The sequence below is a fragment of the Staurois parvus genome, unplaced genomic scaffold (assembly GCF_062004578.1).
Source record: "Staurois parvus isolate SC_StPar_1 unplaced genomic scaffold, SC_StPar_1.0 ptg000106l, whole genome shotgun sequence".
Taxonomy (NCBI): domain Eukaryota; kingdom Metazoa; phylum Chordata; class Amphibia; order Anura; family Ranidae; genus Staurois; species Staurois parvus.
Genome location: NW_028317902.1, coordinates 7502310 through 7518040, shown reverse-complemented (window position 1 = coordinate 7518040; position 15731 = coordinate 7502310). Strand labels below are relative to the sequence as shown.

General features: G+C 45.2%; 1 long non-coding RNA gene across 1 annotated transcript; it reads left to right on the top strand.

The window, feature by feature from the left end:
• The first annotated feature begins 6227 nt into the window (after positions 1-6227).
• On the top strand, positions 6228-13692 carry LOC149467567 (uncharacterized). Its single transcript, XR_016311918.1, has 4 exons — positions 6228-6394; positions 10273-10398; positions 10556-10664; positions 13469-13692. It is a non-coding gene; the product is annotated as an uncharacterized LOC149467567 (long non-coding RNA).
• The last annotated feature ends 2039 nt before the right edge of the window (positions 13693-15731 follow it).

Below are 15731 nucleotides of genomic sequence, written 5' to 3'. Positions count from 1 at the left end.
ATGATGAGTAGCTTTCTTCACCAGCGCAGTGAGGAAACTACTAACCAGCCACAGCAGCAGCAGCAGCAGCAGCATCAGGTGGACCTGGAGCAGGACCTCAAACAACAGGCTTAGGCCTACTTGGACAGCACCCTGCCAACCGAGGTAGACAATCCCCTTGACTACTGGGCAACGAAACTTGACCTTTGGCCCCAACTAGCTGAATTTGCCCTTGAAAGGCTGTCATGCCCGGCCAGTAGCGTGGCATCGGAGCGCGTGTTTAGTGCGGCAGGAGGTATTGCAACTCCGCGGAGGACACGACTGTCCACCCAAAGTGTGGAGAGACTGACGTTTGTGAAAATGAATCAGGCGTGGATTAGTCTGGATTTCAAACCACCAGTTCCTGACACAACTGACTAAATCCGCCATGAATCATGCCCCAAACATGTGCCACTTTCAGGTCTCCTCACACTGCTGGTGTGTTACATTTTTTGTCATAGGGTGCTGGCAGATTACGGACCTCCCATAGCTGCTGCCAGGCCCCTAATCTGCCATGGGCCCCTATACCGCCTCCTCATGCTGCTGCCAAGTCCAGAGTCTCTCATGGGTCCCTGTACGGCCTCCCATTGCTGCTGTCTCCATCGCCACACTCTGCCATGTGCCACTTTCAGGTCTCCTCACACTGCTGGTGTATTCCATTTTTTGTCATAGGGTGCTGGCAGATTACGGGCCTCCCATAGCTGCTGCCAGGCCCCTAATCTGCCATGGGCCCCTATACCGCCTCCTCATGCTGCTGCCAGGTCCAGAGTCTCTCATGGGTCCCTGTACGGCCTCCCATTGCTGCTGTCTCCATCGCCACACTCTGCCATGTGCCACTTTCAGGTCTCCTCACACTGCTGGTGTGTAGAATTTTTTGACATAGGGTGCTGGCAGATTACGGGCCTCCCATAGCTGCTGCCAGGCCCCTAATCTGCCATAGGCCCCTATATACCGCCTCCTCATGCTGCTGCCAGGTCCAGAGTCTCTCATGGGTCCCTGTACGGCCTCCCATTGCTGCTGTCTCCATCGCCACACTCTGCCATGTGCCACTTTCAGGTCTCCTCACACACTGCTGGTGTGTTCAATTTTTTGACATAGGGTGCTGGCAGATTACGGGCCTCCCATAGCTGCTGCCAGGCCCCTAATCTGCCATAGGCCCCTATATACCGCCTCCTCATGCTGCTGCCAGGTCCAGAGTCTGTCATGGGTCCCTGTACGGCCTCCCATTGCTGCTGTCTCCATCGCCACACTCTGCCATGTGCCACTTTCAGGTCTCCTCACACTGCTGGTGTGTAGAATTTTTTGACATAGGGTGCTGGCAGATTACGGGCCTCCTATAGCTGCTGCCAGGCCCCTAATCTGCCATAGGCCCCTATATACCGCCTCCTCATGCTGCTGCCAGGTCCAGAGTCTCTCATGGGTCCCTGTACGGCCTCCCATTGCTGCTGTCTCCATCGCCACACTCTGCCATGTGCCACTTTCAGGTCTCCTCACACTGCTGGTGTGTTCAATTTTTTGACATAGGGTGCTGGCAGATTACGGGCCTCCCATAGCTGCTGCCAGGCCCCTAATCTGCCATGGGCCCCTATACCGCCTCTTCATGCTGCTGCCAGGTCCACAGTCTCTCATGCCATGTGCCACTTTCAGGTCTCCTCACACTGCTGGTGTGTTGAATTTTTTGACATAGGGTGCTGGCAGATTACGGGCCTCCCATAGCTGCTGCCAGGCCCCTAATCTGCCATAGGCCCCTATATACCGCCTCCTCATGCTGCTGCCAGGTCCAGAGTCTGTCATGGGTCCCTGTACGGCCTCCCATTGCTGCTGTCTCCATCGCCACACTCTGCCATGTGCCACTTTCAGGTCTCCTCACACTGCTGGTGTGTAGAATTTTTTGACATAGGGTGCTGGCAGATTACGGGCCTCCTATAGCTGCTGCCAGGCCCCTAATCTGCCATAGGCCCCTATATACCGCCTCCTCATGCTGCTGCCAGGTCCAGAGTCTCTCATGGGTCCCTGTACAGCCTCCCATTGCTGCTGTCTCCATCGCCACACTCTGCCATGTGCCACTTTCAGGTCTCCTCACACTGCTGGTGTGTAGAATTTTTTGACATAGGGTGCTGGCAGATTACGGGCCTCCCATAGCTGCTGCCAGGCCCCTAATCTGCCATAGGCCCCTATATACCGCCTCCTCATGCTGCTGCCAGGTCCAGAGTCTCTCATGGGTCCCTGTACGGCCTCCCATTGCTGCTGTCTCCATCGCCACACTCTGCCATGTGCCACTTTCAGGTCTCCTCACACTGCTGGTGTGTTCAATTTTTTGACATAGGGTGCTGGCAGATTACGGGCCTCCCATAGCTGCTGCCAGGCCCCTAATCTGCCATGGGCCCCTATACCGCCTCTTCATGCTGCTGCCAGGTCCACAGTCTCTCATGCCATGTGCCACTTTCAGGTCTCCTCACACTGCTGGTGTGTTGAATTTTTTGACATAGGGTGCTGGCAGATTACGGGCCTCCCATTGCTGCTGCCAGGCCCCTAATCTGCCATGGGCCCCTATACCGCCTCCTCATGCTGCTGCCAAGTCCAGAGTGTGTCATGGGTCCCTGTACGGCCTCCCATTGCTGCTGTCTCCATAGCCACACTCTGCCATGTGCCACTTTCAGGTCTCCTCACACTGCTGGTGTGTTGAATTTTTTGACATAGGGTGCTGGCAGATTACGGGCCTCCCATTGCTGCTGCCAGGCACGTAATCTGCCATGGGCCCCCGTACCGACTCCTCATGCTGTGACGTTGCAACAAGGTGGAATTCAACCCTACATATGTTAGACCGCCTTTACGAACAGCGAAAGGCCATCACCGATTTCCTGATGTTAAAAGCGGATAAAGGTACTCCCTGTGTAACTTAGATGTCAGCCATTGGCAGCTCATGCGTGACACCTGCGCTTGCTCAGGCCCTTTGAGGAGGCCACGCTATTCGTGAGTCGGCAGGACTATGGGATGAACGACGTCATTCCTCTGTTGCACGTCCTGGAACAAATGCTGTTAACAATGGCTGGTCAGGGTGCAATAGACGTGGCGCACAGATCTCAACGCCACATGACCCCTGTGGGGGCAGGACAGGAAGAAGAGGAGGAGGTAGAGGAGGACATTGGTGCTCAGGAATTATTGAGTGAAATGGGTGGTTTTTCCACTCAGCGGACAGGAGTGGAGGAGCAGGAGCATCTGGTAGAGGAGGAGGAGGAGGAGACAGAGGACCCAGACGCACCGTGGCAGTATGCTGTGGAGATGGAGGCAGGGAGTCCCTCGCATTCCTTGGCACAAATGGCCCATAGCATGCTCGGTTGCTTGCGTAGCGACAGCCGAATAATAACCATCAGACAGAGGGATGACTTTTGGCTGTCCACCTTGTTGGACACTCGCTACCGTTCAAAAATGGTGGCCTTTTTCACACCTGCTGAGAGGGAGGCCAAAATAACGTACTATAAAAACCACCTATGTAGTCAGCTGGTCTCTGCCTGTCTGCGCCAACGTCCATCCTCAGACACTGTGGGCCCTGTGCGCTCGCGTTCCGCTGCCATGGCAGCAGGGGAGGGGTGGGGTGGTAGGAGCAGTGGCAGCTCCACCAGCAGCGGCTGCCTCAGTCTGCAGTCGATGATGAGTAGCTTTCTTCACCAGCGCAGTGAGGAAACTACTAACCAGCCGCAGCAGCAGCAGCAGCAGCAGCAGCAGCAGCATCAGGTGGACCTGGAGCAGGACCTCAAACAACAGGCTTAGGCCTACTTGGACAGCACCCTGCCAACCGAGGTAGACAATCCCCTTGACTACTGGGCAACGAAACTTGACCTTTGGCCCCAACTAGCTGAATTTGCCCTTGAAAGGCTGTCATGCCCGGCCAGTAGCGTGGCATCGGAGCGCGTGTTTAGTGCGGCAGGAGGTATTGCAACTCCGCGGAGGACACGACTGTCCACCCAAAGTGTGGAGAGACTGACGTTTGTGAAAATGAATCAGGCGTGGATTAGTCTGGATTTCAAACCACCAGTTCCTGACACAACTGACTAAATCCGCCATGAATCATGCCCCAAACATGTGCCACTTTCAGGTCTCCTCACACTGCTGGTGTGTTACATTTTTTGTCATAGGGTGCTGGCAGATTACGGGCCTCCCATAGCTGCTGCCAGGCCCCTAATCTGCCATGGGCCCCTATACCGCCTCCTCATGCTGCTGCCAAGTCCAGAGTCTCTCATGGGTCCCTGTACGGCCTCCCATTGCTGCTGTCTCCATCGCCACACTCTGCCATGTGCCACTTTCAGGTCTCCTCACACTGCTGGTGTATTCCATTTTTTGTCATAGGGTGCTGGCAGATTACGGGCCTCCCATAGCTGCTGCCAGGCCCCTAATCTGCCATGGGCCCCTATACCGCCTCCTCATGCTGCTGCCAGGTCCAGAGTCTCTCATGGGTCCCTGTACGGCCTCCCATTGCTGCTGTCTCCATCGCCACACTCTGCCATGTGCCACTTTCAGGTCTCCTCACACTGCTGGTGGGTTCCATTTTTTGTCATAGGGTGCTGGCAGATTACGGGCCTCCCATAGCTGCTGCCAGGCCCCTAATCTGCCATGGGCCCCCGTACCGACTCCTCATGCTGCTGCCAGGCCCGTAATCTGTCATGGGCCCCTGTTGTCGCTTGTTGGCATATTCCGCTCGTTCAGATGCTCCTTCTCCTGCTACTCCTCTTCACGGATTCCGTCAGCAGTCTTTCTTGGAATCCGTTTCCAAGAGACAACAGTTTGCGAGCACGCACCAGACGGTGCAGAAACTGAACGTCCTCCTGTCCAAGTTGCTGCTGCCAGGCTCGTAATCTGTCATGCGCCCCTGTACCGCCTCCTCATGCTGCTGCCAGGTCCAGAGTGTGTCATGGGCCCCCGTACCGACTCCAAATGCTGCTGCCAGGCCCGTAATCTGTCATGGGCCCCTGTACCGCCTCCCCATGCTGCTGCCAGGTCCAGATTGTGTCATGGGTCCCTGTACGGCCTCCCATTGCTGCTGCCAGGCCCGTAATCTGCCATGGGCCCCCGTACCGACTCCTCATGCTGCTGCCAGGCCCGTAATCTGCCATGGGCCCCTGTACCGCCTCCTCATGCTGCTGCCAGGTCCAGAGTGTGTCATGGGTCCCTGTACGGCCTCCCATTGCTGCTGTCTCTATCGCCACACTCTGCCATGTGCCACTTTCAGGTCTCCTCACACTGCTGGTGGTTTCCATTTTTGTCATAGGGTGCTGTATGGCCTCCCATTGCTGCTGCCTCCACCGCCACACTGTGGCTCCACACTCTGGTTTTGGCCCCGTGACTGCCCAAATGAGTGAAGTGTGCGGTGATTCTAAGATCGACGGCACTCATCTGCATGTCATACTGCCTGACAGTATTATTTCTCTTCCCCAGCAGACTCCAAGGGCATTTAAATTAAAGGTACAGTGTTCAGCACTAATATTAAGTCTCTCTGAAGCCTAGAAACACCCTTTTTTAAGTTAAATTCACAGCGAATATATTCGACTCGAATCGAAATTTTTCCACGAATTCGCCGAATCAGTCGAATCGAATTTTTGAATACTTCGCTCATCTCTACTATCAATCATCCACCCGTCCTCCATTCTTAGTACAGTTTCTATGAATGGTGGATCTGGGTGGAAAGGGCGGACATAGTCAAGTTCTCTTGATGAGAGTCTGTGACAGCCCCTTAGTTCTATTAACTGCTGCTGCACCTGAAAATTACGGTGGTGAGGGTGTGTGTGTGTGTGGGGGGGGGGGACGGACAGGACGGAGAAAGATTTTCACTAACAGGAGATAAATCAGAACAAGGGACACATTCTACTAACTGAAATTTATGACCCTTGTGCTGATTTTTCTGTTTATGATTTTGGCTGCACTTAGGCTTTAAGGGGTAGAGTTTTCTGTAACATAAATATTTAGCAACCCTTAATGTGTTACTAAACCCAGGACCCTGCATTCACTATATCTGGTCTCCCACAGTGCACAGAACATGGAAATGACATTATTTTTATAAATATAAACTGCTAAATAACTTTTCTCATCAACAGTATATAGCAGTCTTGTGACTTCAGCAGAGCACTGGTTAACGCTTGTAAGAGGAGTTTTCTTTCTGTTCTAGGAGGATGTGAAAGTCCTGACCCTCTGTCTGGACAGTGCTGATTGGCACTCTCCCAAGAAAAACAAAAATCTAGCAATAAACACCAAACTGAGCATGTGCATGTGACTACGGATTCAGACTGTATCAGGTGGTCATTTCAACAAGACCAGGGGCAGAGAAGAAAGGATCAAACAGCCTTTTTACACAATGCAGAGGATTAACCCCTTAGGTTCCACAGTGAGTATAACAAGCATGTTTTACTACATATACAGACTGATTTTACTGTTGTGGGTTTAGTAACACTTTAATTACTTAAAAGTTGATAGTGGAAATAACTGGACTGTGCATTTTCTGTAGACCTATGTCTACCAGACCAGTCCTGAAAGAGTTATATAAATTATTTATAAAGCATAATGCTAGCATGTTCACATTTTTGAGATTTATTGAACAAAAAGTACAGATTTCGACATACATTCATACACATGATGCTCATCCCTCACGTATATAAAAAATATGCACTTACCGAATGCATTAGCATTTACAGTATTTGAACATTAGTATGCCATGTCATATTAACAGAACATAAAATATAGTTTTCCCAGTTTTTCTTATGCATCATTATTTTCAAGCGGGGCCAACTCTGGCACTAACAGCTTCAGAGGTTAAAAAATGTCTTTTCCATTGTGTAATGTGCTCAGTCTTGCAGAGATCTCACAATGTGATATTAATACTGCTTAACGCTGTCTTCATGTAAAAGAAGCTCGGAAGCGTTGTGTAGAGTAATCATTGTCTGAAAGTTTTCCTGTCTTCTATGATGATCCACGGACAATATTTAAAGTGACTTCTCAATTAATCAGAGCTATCTCAGGCCATGTTTTTTATTCATTTGCAGGGAGTGGGAAAAGTCCTGCCAATGCCCGGGATTTTATCTTATTCCGTCAAAAAGAACATAGAAATCAATTTTTACCAGTCTGAGTTACGGCTGGGAATCCATTCCTTTTAGGTCAGCCAGAGAATTAATCTATTGAGCAGCTCCACAAATCTGCTGACATTTCAGCATTTTGAGAACACTAATTTTTCCTCCTATTTTTCCCTATGCACTTCTTAGGCTCAGCCAAGAGAAAACATTTATAGTGGCCTAATCGTTTCTGAGAGGCTTTTGTTACTGGTGAATTTAGAGTCTTCATGCGTTGCTTCTTTTATGAACTGAACACTCTTACATTATAATGTTGAAAGAGAGGAGAGCATTATTGATCTGGCCCATATATCTTTCTACTGGCTTATACTAATAATAGATGCTATCTAACTTATAATAGTTACTTCGCCTTTCTTTAGGATTTGGCAATCACTCTGCGAAATCTCAAGGCATAGGGTTTACTTAGCCAACGCATTTGTTTCCAGCAGCAGGAGCCTAGGGATGGTGGTTTTAGACTGTATAGCTGATCATCATATCATCCCCTACATTAAAGCATTCCACCTTACTTAGTCCTTCTATTTCTGAATTCTCAACATTTAACTTAAAGTGTTACTAAACCCAGGACCCTGCATTCACTTATCTGGTCTCCCACAGTACAACAGAACATGGAAGTGCAATTATTTTAGTAAATATAAACTAAACACCTTTTCTCATCAGTGGTTAGAGCAGTCTTGTGACTTCTATCAGTGTTCAGCAGAGCACTGGTTAAAGCTTGTAGGAGGAGTTTTCATTCTCCCCTATGAGGCTGCAGGACCCCTGACGTCTGTCTGGACAGTGCTGATTGGCCCTGTGCTGATCACATGCACTCTTCCAAGCCCTGCCTGAAGGGAGTGGTAGCACAGTAGTAGTTTGGGAGTCTATATTAAACCTACTTTTTTCCCGCTAACCAGCATGTAGGGGCCCAAAATTATGTTGGAGCACTCAGAAAAGTTCTTCCATACACTGGTAAAGGGCAAATTCATTGTGGCTCACATGGGCAAAGCTGTTTCTTTAAAAGGGCGTAGTGGGGCTGGCCAATGGCCTTTCATTGACTCTTTTGATGACAGCAAATTATTTATCTCTGTTCCCCTACGTAGTCAGTGGCTGCAATTCTCTCCCTCCCCAACAGCTGGCCAGGGGACAATGAATGACAATCTTTGGTATGGGGGGGAGCTGTCCTCTATGGTCCCTCTCTCCATTCCAGATGTAGAGATAAACATTTCACTAGTGACCAGACACACACATTCTCTTAAAGTGTTACTAAACCCAGGATCTTGCATTCACTAGATCTGATCTCCCACAGTACACAGAACATGGAAATGCAATTATTTTATTAAAGTTAAACTGCTAAATACCTTTTCTCATCAGCAGATAGAGCAGTCTTGTGACTTCTATCAGTGTTCAGCAGAGCACTGGTTAAAGCTTGTAGGATGAGTTTTCATTCTCCCCTATGAGTCTGCAGGACCCCTGACCTCTGTCTGGACAGTGCTGATTTGCCCTGTGCTGATCACATGCACTTTTCCAATAAAAAAAAAAAAATATCTCTAGCAATAGATACCAAACTGAGCATGTGCGGAGTGACTCCATATGATATGTCTTATCAGGAGATAAGAGGGGGACACTAGAAAAAGGGGAGGAAGAAGACAGGATCAAACAGCCTTTTTACACAATGCAGAGGAATAACCCCTTAGGTTCCACAGTGAGTATAACAAGCATGCTTTACTGCATTTAAACCCTGATTTTACTGTTGTTGGTTTAGTAACATTTGAATGTCCTCTTTGTCTCTTCCTCCTCCTATTTCTCTATGGTCAGAGCTCTAACAGTTTTCATTCTCCCCTGATTGTCCTTTGAGACTGCAAAACCCGTGACCCTTTGTCTGGACAGCGCTGATTGGCACTCCCAAGAAAAAAAAAAACTCTCTAGCAATACACACCAAAATAATTATATAGAAAATCTGCGCTTGGGAATTTACAAATAAAAATAGCAGTTAATACAAAAAATAGGCAAAAATAAGCAAACTAAAAACACTTAGTGTAGGACTTAAGATAATAGTTAACAGGTGACATACGGTACAAGAAAGTTAGTGCTGAGTGTCAGGAGGCTGTCAGAAGAGAGGGTGCAGATCTACTCGAGGTGCATGTGTAGTGCCGGGGACACGATCAGTGCTCAATGAGATTATTAACCTAAGAATGGAAAGAGAGTTTACCCCTCTCAAGTGTCTCCAACCATCAGTATTTGCTATCCTAGACATCATTGTTTAGAGGGAAGTCCTTATATCATCCGGATTTCTGGGGAGATTCACTTGGGAGTCCTGGATTCATCCTTTGGGGTGGTCAAATTTTCCATTAAGAGGCCAAATGATTGGTTTTTGCATTCACTTTGCACCATTACCACTGGATCATGTAGACTTTGATATAGACTTTATTTAATGTATTATACTGACTTACAATTATCCTACTTTTGTGGGGATTTGGGCACTATTATTCTTTGTTGTTATCTTAAGTGCTACACTAAGTGTTTTTAGCAATACACACCAAACTGAGCATTTGCAGCTTGCACCAAGGCGGATGGATTTGGGGACAGAAAAATTAGAGGATCAGAGAAGACAGGATCAAACATCCTTTTTATCCAATGTGGAGGATTAACCCTTTAGGTTCCACAGTGAGTATACCAAGCATGCTTTACTGCATATACAGACTGATTTTACTGTTGTGTGTTTAGTAACACAGCTAAAACAAGTCCTAACTTTACTTTCCCACTAAAAGTTACCCCTTCTGTGAGTCCTTAACACTCAAAGTTGAACTGCACTACATCTGAGTACCACAAACCAAAAATGCTATAACATTCTTTTTTAATATTCAAAACAAATTCCTCCATCCATCTATTATTATTATTATACAGGATTTATATAGCGCCACCAGTTTGCGCAGCGCTTTACAAAATGAAGGCAGACATTACAGTTACAATACAATTTGGTACAAGAGGAAACAGAGGGCCCTGCTCGTTAGAGCTTACAATCTAGGAACTCTATGTCTCCATGCTTTATTTTGCTGAGAAATCATTTTGAAAAAACACCTCCTGTCATTTCTGGCAGTGGCCATCTTGAGTAAGGGCAGATGATTCATGTAGCAATTACTTCTTGGAATCCATCTCTCCATAGCTCAGGCATTGGCTGAGATGACAGCCCTCCCTCCCCTCCTGAAGACTCCTGGGATGTAAGACATCATTTGCCTATGCATGGAAAACAGGAGGTAAATGAAGGAATGCATAAAAAAGGTTAAAACAGGTAAATATGATATATTTTCATATCCATTTACTAATGTTTTTTTTTTGTTCCAAAAATACTTTATTGTTATAAGAGAAGACAAAAAAGAATTTAGAGCATGTACAGCCATAGATCATAGTCAAAACATAGACATGACATGTTGCTTCCCGTTTTGCAGACAGGGCAAATTATAAACAGTCATACAAAACGAAGTGGTGTAAGACATTACATCAATCATACAATGCAAAACAGTGGATAACAAGCGGCAAATGGATAAAGTAATGTTGGTGAGTGTTATCTCGTCTTGACTCTCATTAACTTTTAAATGATGAAATAGTGTGATGATAGGGGTAGGGAAAGCGTTGGGTATTGTGACGTTCATTGTTTACATATTCATAACTAGAGTATATGCTATGGTTGAAGTCAGTCATATCTGCGTGCAGGTAAATGCTCTATTTGGTTGGTAGAGACTAAGTGATACAGGTAAATAACAGGTGTGAAAAAGGAGGTTAGAAAGAAAGACAGTAAGAGAGAGGTTGGGGGAGGAAAGAAAAGAGAGTAATAAAAAAAAAAGGGGGGGAGGGGATAAGGAAGGGATTATATCCTCATGTATTAGCCAAGCCAGACAGGTATTATTAGAGCTTAAAATATATGTGCAGGATCGTTCAGTGGGGTAACCCGTGGATCAAGAACCCCAAGAGGCATATCGAAATATAGATCTACAAACCATCCTTATGTGTGAGAGAGGTGTCTTCAGTTATCAGGATATTTCCCCCTGCAGCATTGTAAATAGACATTCAGCCAGAGGGTTTCTGTTGATCGTGTACTGTTCGATGATAGGTAGGTGTGGATTTGAAATGACTCCAGCATGCCCATGTTTTCCTAAGCTACAGAAATCAGTTCCTCCATTTCCTCAGTTCTGTCAATCCTGGCAAACCATTCTCGTATAGTGGGAACGTGTGTTGAGCGCCAGTGGACTGGGATACATTGCTTAGCAGCATTTACCATATGCATGGCGAGTGACCTGCGGTATGTCCGAAATGGAAGTACGGTATGATGGAGCAGAAATGATCCATTTGCTAATACTAGCAGCATAAAGATTAGAAATACTTCATGTTGATTGAGAGAATGAAGTTCTGCTTTAAATTTCGAAATCCAAAAACAGAAATGTAATAATTTCCAGTTTACCAATCTTTAAGTGTGGTGGCTGCATTAGTTTTCTTTTATTAGGCTTTATCTCTATTTTCACCTGGTGATCCAGCCAGTAACACACCTCCTGTCTTAGAGTGTCCCCACTCTGGATGGAGGAGCAAGGGAGCCACCCCTGGACAGCAGTATTGTCAACCTGTGGGGAGGGCGATGTTAGATACACTAGCAAATTTAGATGGGTTTGACTAGCAAATTAAAACAGAACTCCTGCTAACCATTTTTAAGCAGCCACACCAATTGATTTTTTTTCTTTAGGGATATATATTTTACATAAATGAATAGAAGCTAACCACTGTAAGCACCTCTCTGTTTGTCTCAATTCTCTGATAGCTCACTCACATGGATGGCTAGAGTATGATAAAAGAAGGTGGTTGAAGCGCATTTTTACTGCTCCCCGCCACCAACCTAAAGAAGGACATGCAGTCACTCAGGATTATACATATGCATTGCTTCTGGGCCATGGCAAAAATTAAACCGCATATTGCATTTGGTGAGTGGTACTGGCGCCAAATGCAACCCATTTAAGTGTTTAGGACTGTGCTGTGGTTCAGCCATTTTAGAATTAAAAACAAGCAGTGAAAAGGTGATATATTGCCTCCTCGCTGCTTGGCAAACTCCCTCTAAAAAGCAATCCACCATGGAGGGCTGCCACGCGTAAGACTGAGCTCTAGCTGCCACTTTTGCTGGATAGCTTGCTCTAATAAAGGCATTGTACACTTTCAAATATTTTCTTTGATTTAAAGTGTTACTAAACCCACAACAGTAAAATCAGTCTGTATATGCAGTAAAGCATGCCTGTTATAGTCACTGTAAATCCTAAGGGGTTGATCCTCTGCACTGTGTAAAAAGACTGTTTGATCCTGTCTTCTCTGATCCTCACCTTCTTCCACAGTCCCCAGTACATCTCCTGATAGAAGACAGCCTTGAGGGCACTCTGCACATGCTTGGTTTGGTGTGCATTGATAGAGTTTTTTTTTCTTGGGAGGGTGCATGTGATCAGCACAGGGCCAATCAGCACTGTGCAGACAGAGGGTCAGAGGTCCTGCAACCTCATTGGACAATCAGGGGAGAATGAAAACCCCTGCTACAAGCTATAACCAGTGCTCTGCTGGACACTGGAAGAAATCACAAGACTGCTATATACTGCTGATGAGAAATGTATTTAGCAGTTTATAATTACTACACTAATTGTATTTCTATGTAATATGTACTATGGGAGACCAAATATATTGATTGCAGGGTCCTAGGTTTAGTAACTCTTTAACTATGTATTAGTGTAGTTATATGCCCTTTATTGTTTGTTTGTCTTACCTTTTAATGATGGGCTCACATATTGTGGCTGCAGTTTGTAGCGTCATGGCCTATTCATTTTTCTATGTCCATGTATTCATTTACATATACTATTTCTAAAAGTATAGTCCCTTATTATTATTAAGTATTTGGGGGTTTAAATGTCACTGTCTCTTTTAGAAAGCTGGATGATTGCTGGATGAACCTGTTGCTTATCCTGGTTGGAGGCCCGGGGTTTTCGGGGTCCATTCATCTATAGGTCTTGCTGTTCTACATTGGTTTTTATTGCACTGCATATTCTGTCAACATCCATAGCAGATAGTAATATGTATTGAATAGGTAAACAATATACTGTACCAGGGGCGGACTGACCATTTGGAAACTCGGGCACTGCCCGAGGGCCCGGGGTCAGTAGGGGGCCCCATGAGATGCCCCTGGTACCTTTTTCATAGGCTTTTTTTGAGTTTGGGCAAGGACACAGGGGCCCCATGATCCCCTATTGCCCGGGGGCCCCATGAGTTGTCAGTCCGCCTCTGTACTGTACATATACTTGTATGTCAAATTTCAATCAACAAGTTGATTGTGTCTTTAGATTTTTAGACATGAAAAAAGAAGCAGGCTTTGTCATGCGAAACACGTTGAAGAAAACCATCTTGATTACTCTGCATAAATGTTTGAGTTTGGAGGTCACACTGTTTTGTATTTGTCTTTATTGTGATTACAGGTTATGCAGACCAATTTGTTTGTCAAATGTGTAACATATTTGGGATTTTAACATTTTTACCATGTTATAATAAAGATAATATGTGTATTGCACTTTTGGTGTCGTACCTTTAAAGTCCTATTTAGTTTTGAATCTGCTACAAAACATTTTTTGTGCCTAAGAACAAAGGTCATGTTATCACATAAAAAAAGAAAAAAAAAGTATTTATACATTTTGTTTGTATTTACTACACATTTTTTTTGCCTTGAAATTCCTATTTTAAACCGAATGGGTTGTTTACAAGGTGAGGGTTTACACATACTTTAACCGCTTCCCCACCGCCTTATAGCAGAAATACTGCTACAGGGCAGCACGGGTGCAATGCAAGGTTGTTGTGCCGATCCCATGCTGCCATTTGCGGCCACGGCTGTCAATCACCGGGTCCCGGACAGTAATTACTCGCCGGCGCCCGGTGATTTCCGAAGATCACCGACGGGGAGGAGGACTGTTTTTTTTACTAACATTTTTCCTCCCTGTCAGCTCGGGCACACTGCTCTGGATGGCTGTGCACAGTACAGCCATCCAGAGCAGTGTGATTACAGTGACACACACCACCCCTAGTAAAACGCTCCCAGCACACAGTTAACCCTTTGATTGACCTTCATGTTAATCCCTTCCTGCCCAGTGACATTAGTACAGTGTCAGTGCTTTTTTTTTTAGCACTGATCACTGTACTGGTGTCACTGGGGATGTCAGTGACACCAAGTCAGTTACCCCCCAGTGTCAGAATGCCCTCCGCAGTCCTGCAGTCCCACCGATAAGTTGCTGATCGCCGCCATTACTAGTAAAACAATAATTATACCGCCATTTGTAAATGCTATAACTTTCACGTAAACCAAATAATTTACACGTATTGGGATTTTTTTTTAGCAAAGACATGTATCAGAATACATTTTGGCTTAAATTTATGACGAAATTTGATTTTTAACATTTTTTACTGGACATGTTTAATAGCAAAAAGTCAAAAATAATGTTTTTCCTCAAAATTGTCAGCCTTTTTTTTTATAGTGCAAAAAAATAAAAAAATACACAGATGATCAAATACCACCAAAAAAAAGCTCAATTTAATTTGAGTGCAGCGTTGCATGACCGCGCAATTGTCAGTTAAAGTAACGCAGTACTGTAACGCAAAGAATGGCCTGGTCAGGAAGGGGGGTAAATCCTCAGGAGGGCAAGTGGTTAAAGGGATATTAAACATGTATTTATTCATTTTTTTAAAAATAAAAAACATGTTTTACTTACCTGCTCTGAGCAACACAGCATTATGGTTAAAAACCTTCAGGCTTTAGAATCACTTTAAATAAAGTGAACTCGACTTGTCCAAATACATGAGATGGATTCTGGTTGGATTAGATGAGTCTGTTAATTACCGTAACTTTTTTTTGTTGTTGTTTTATTCTATTTTCTTTTTATTGATTTGTAAGGATTGATTGACAATAATAATTATTATGTTATTATTTTATTAATCTTTCTCCCACATTGGTCTAATAATTGCTGCACTTGGATTTTGCCTATAAATGTAGATTTTCTAAAAAACAAAATATTGCCTGGCACATTTTAATTCTTTTCCAACCAAGGTGTTGTCTTCACATATGTCTGTAATAAGGCCTGCTGCTCAATAAATGGATATGAAAGTGTGATGCCTATTTGAAGAATGTGGGAAAACCCCTGGGGTCTAATCAGTTCAAACTTACATATAGCTGCCAACACCTGGCTCATTTGCAGTTTCAAATGCCACATTTTACATGCTGTCACCAAATCAATAACAAAGTGACACTAATTTAGATATACTTTTTTCCTGCTATCCAAATTAACAACAGCGAGGGTGTTCCTTTATTCCATTATATTAGCGGATATATTATTATTATGCCATTGACCTTGTCCTTACTAAGCAAGTACATTTTAATTATTAAATGACTTCTCCAGCCTTTCCTTCAGCTTTGCACAGTTATAAAGGTCCCTCTCTTATAACATAAATGCTTAGCTTGCTTTCATCATCTATCCCTCTCCTAACCACCTTGACTGTCTCTGGCCCACCCCTTCATTCTTTAGATTTTACTTTTTAATAATAATGGAGGCTCAGAATCACATG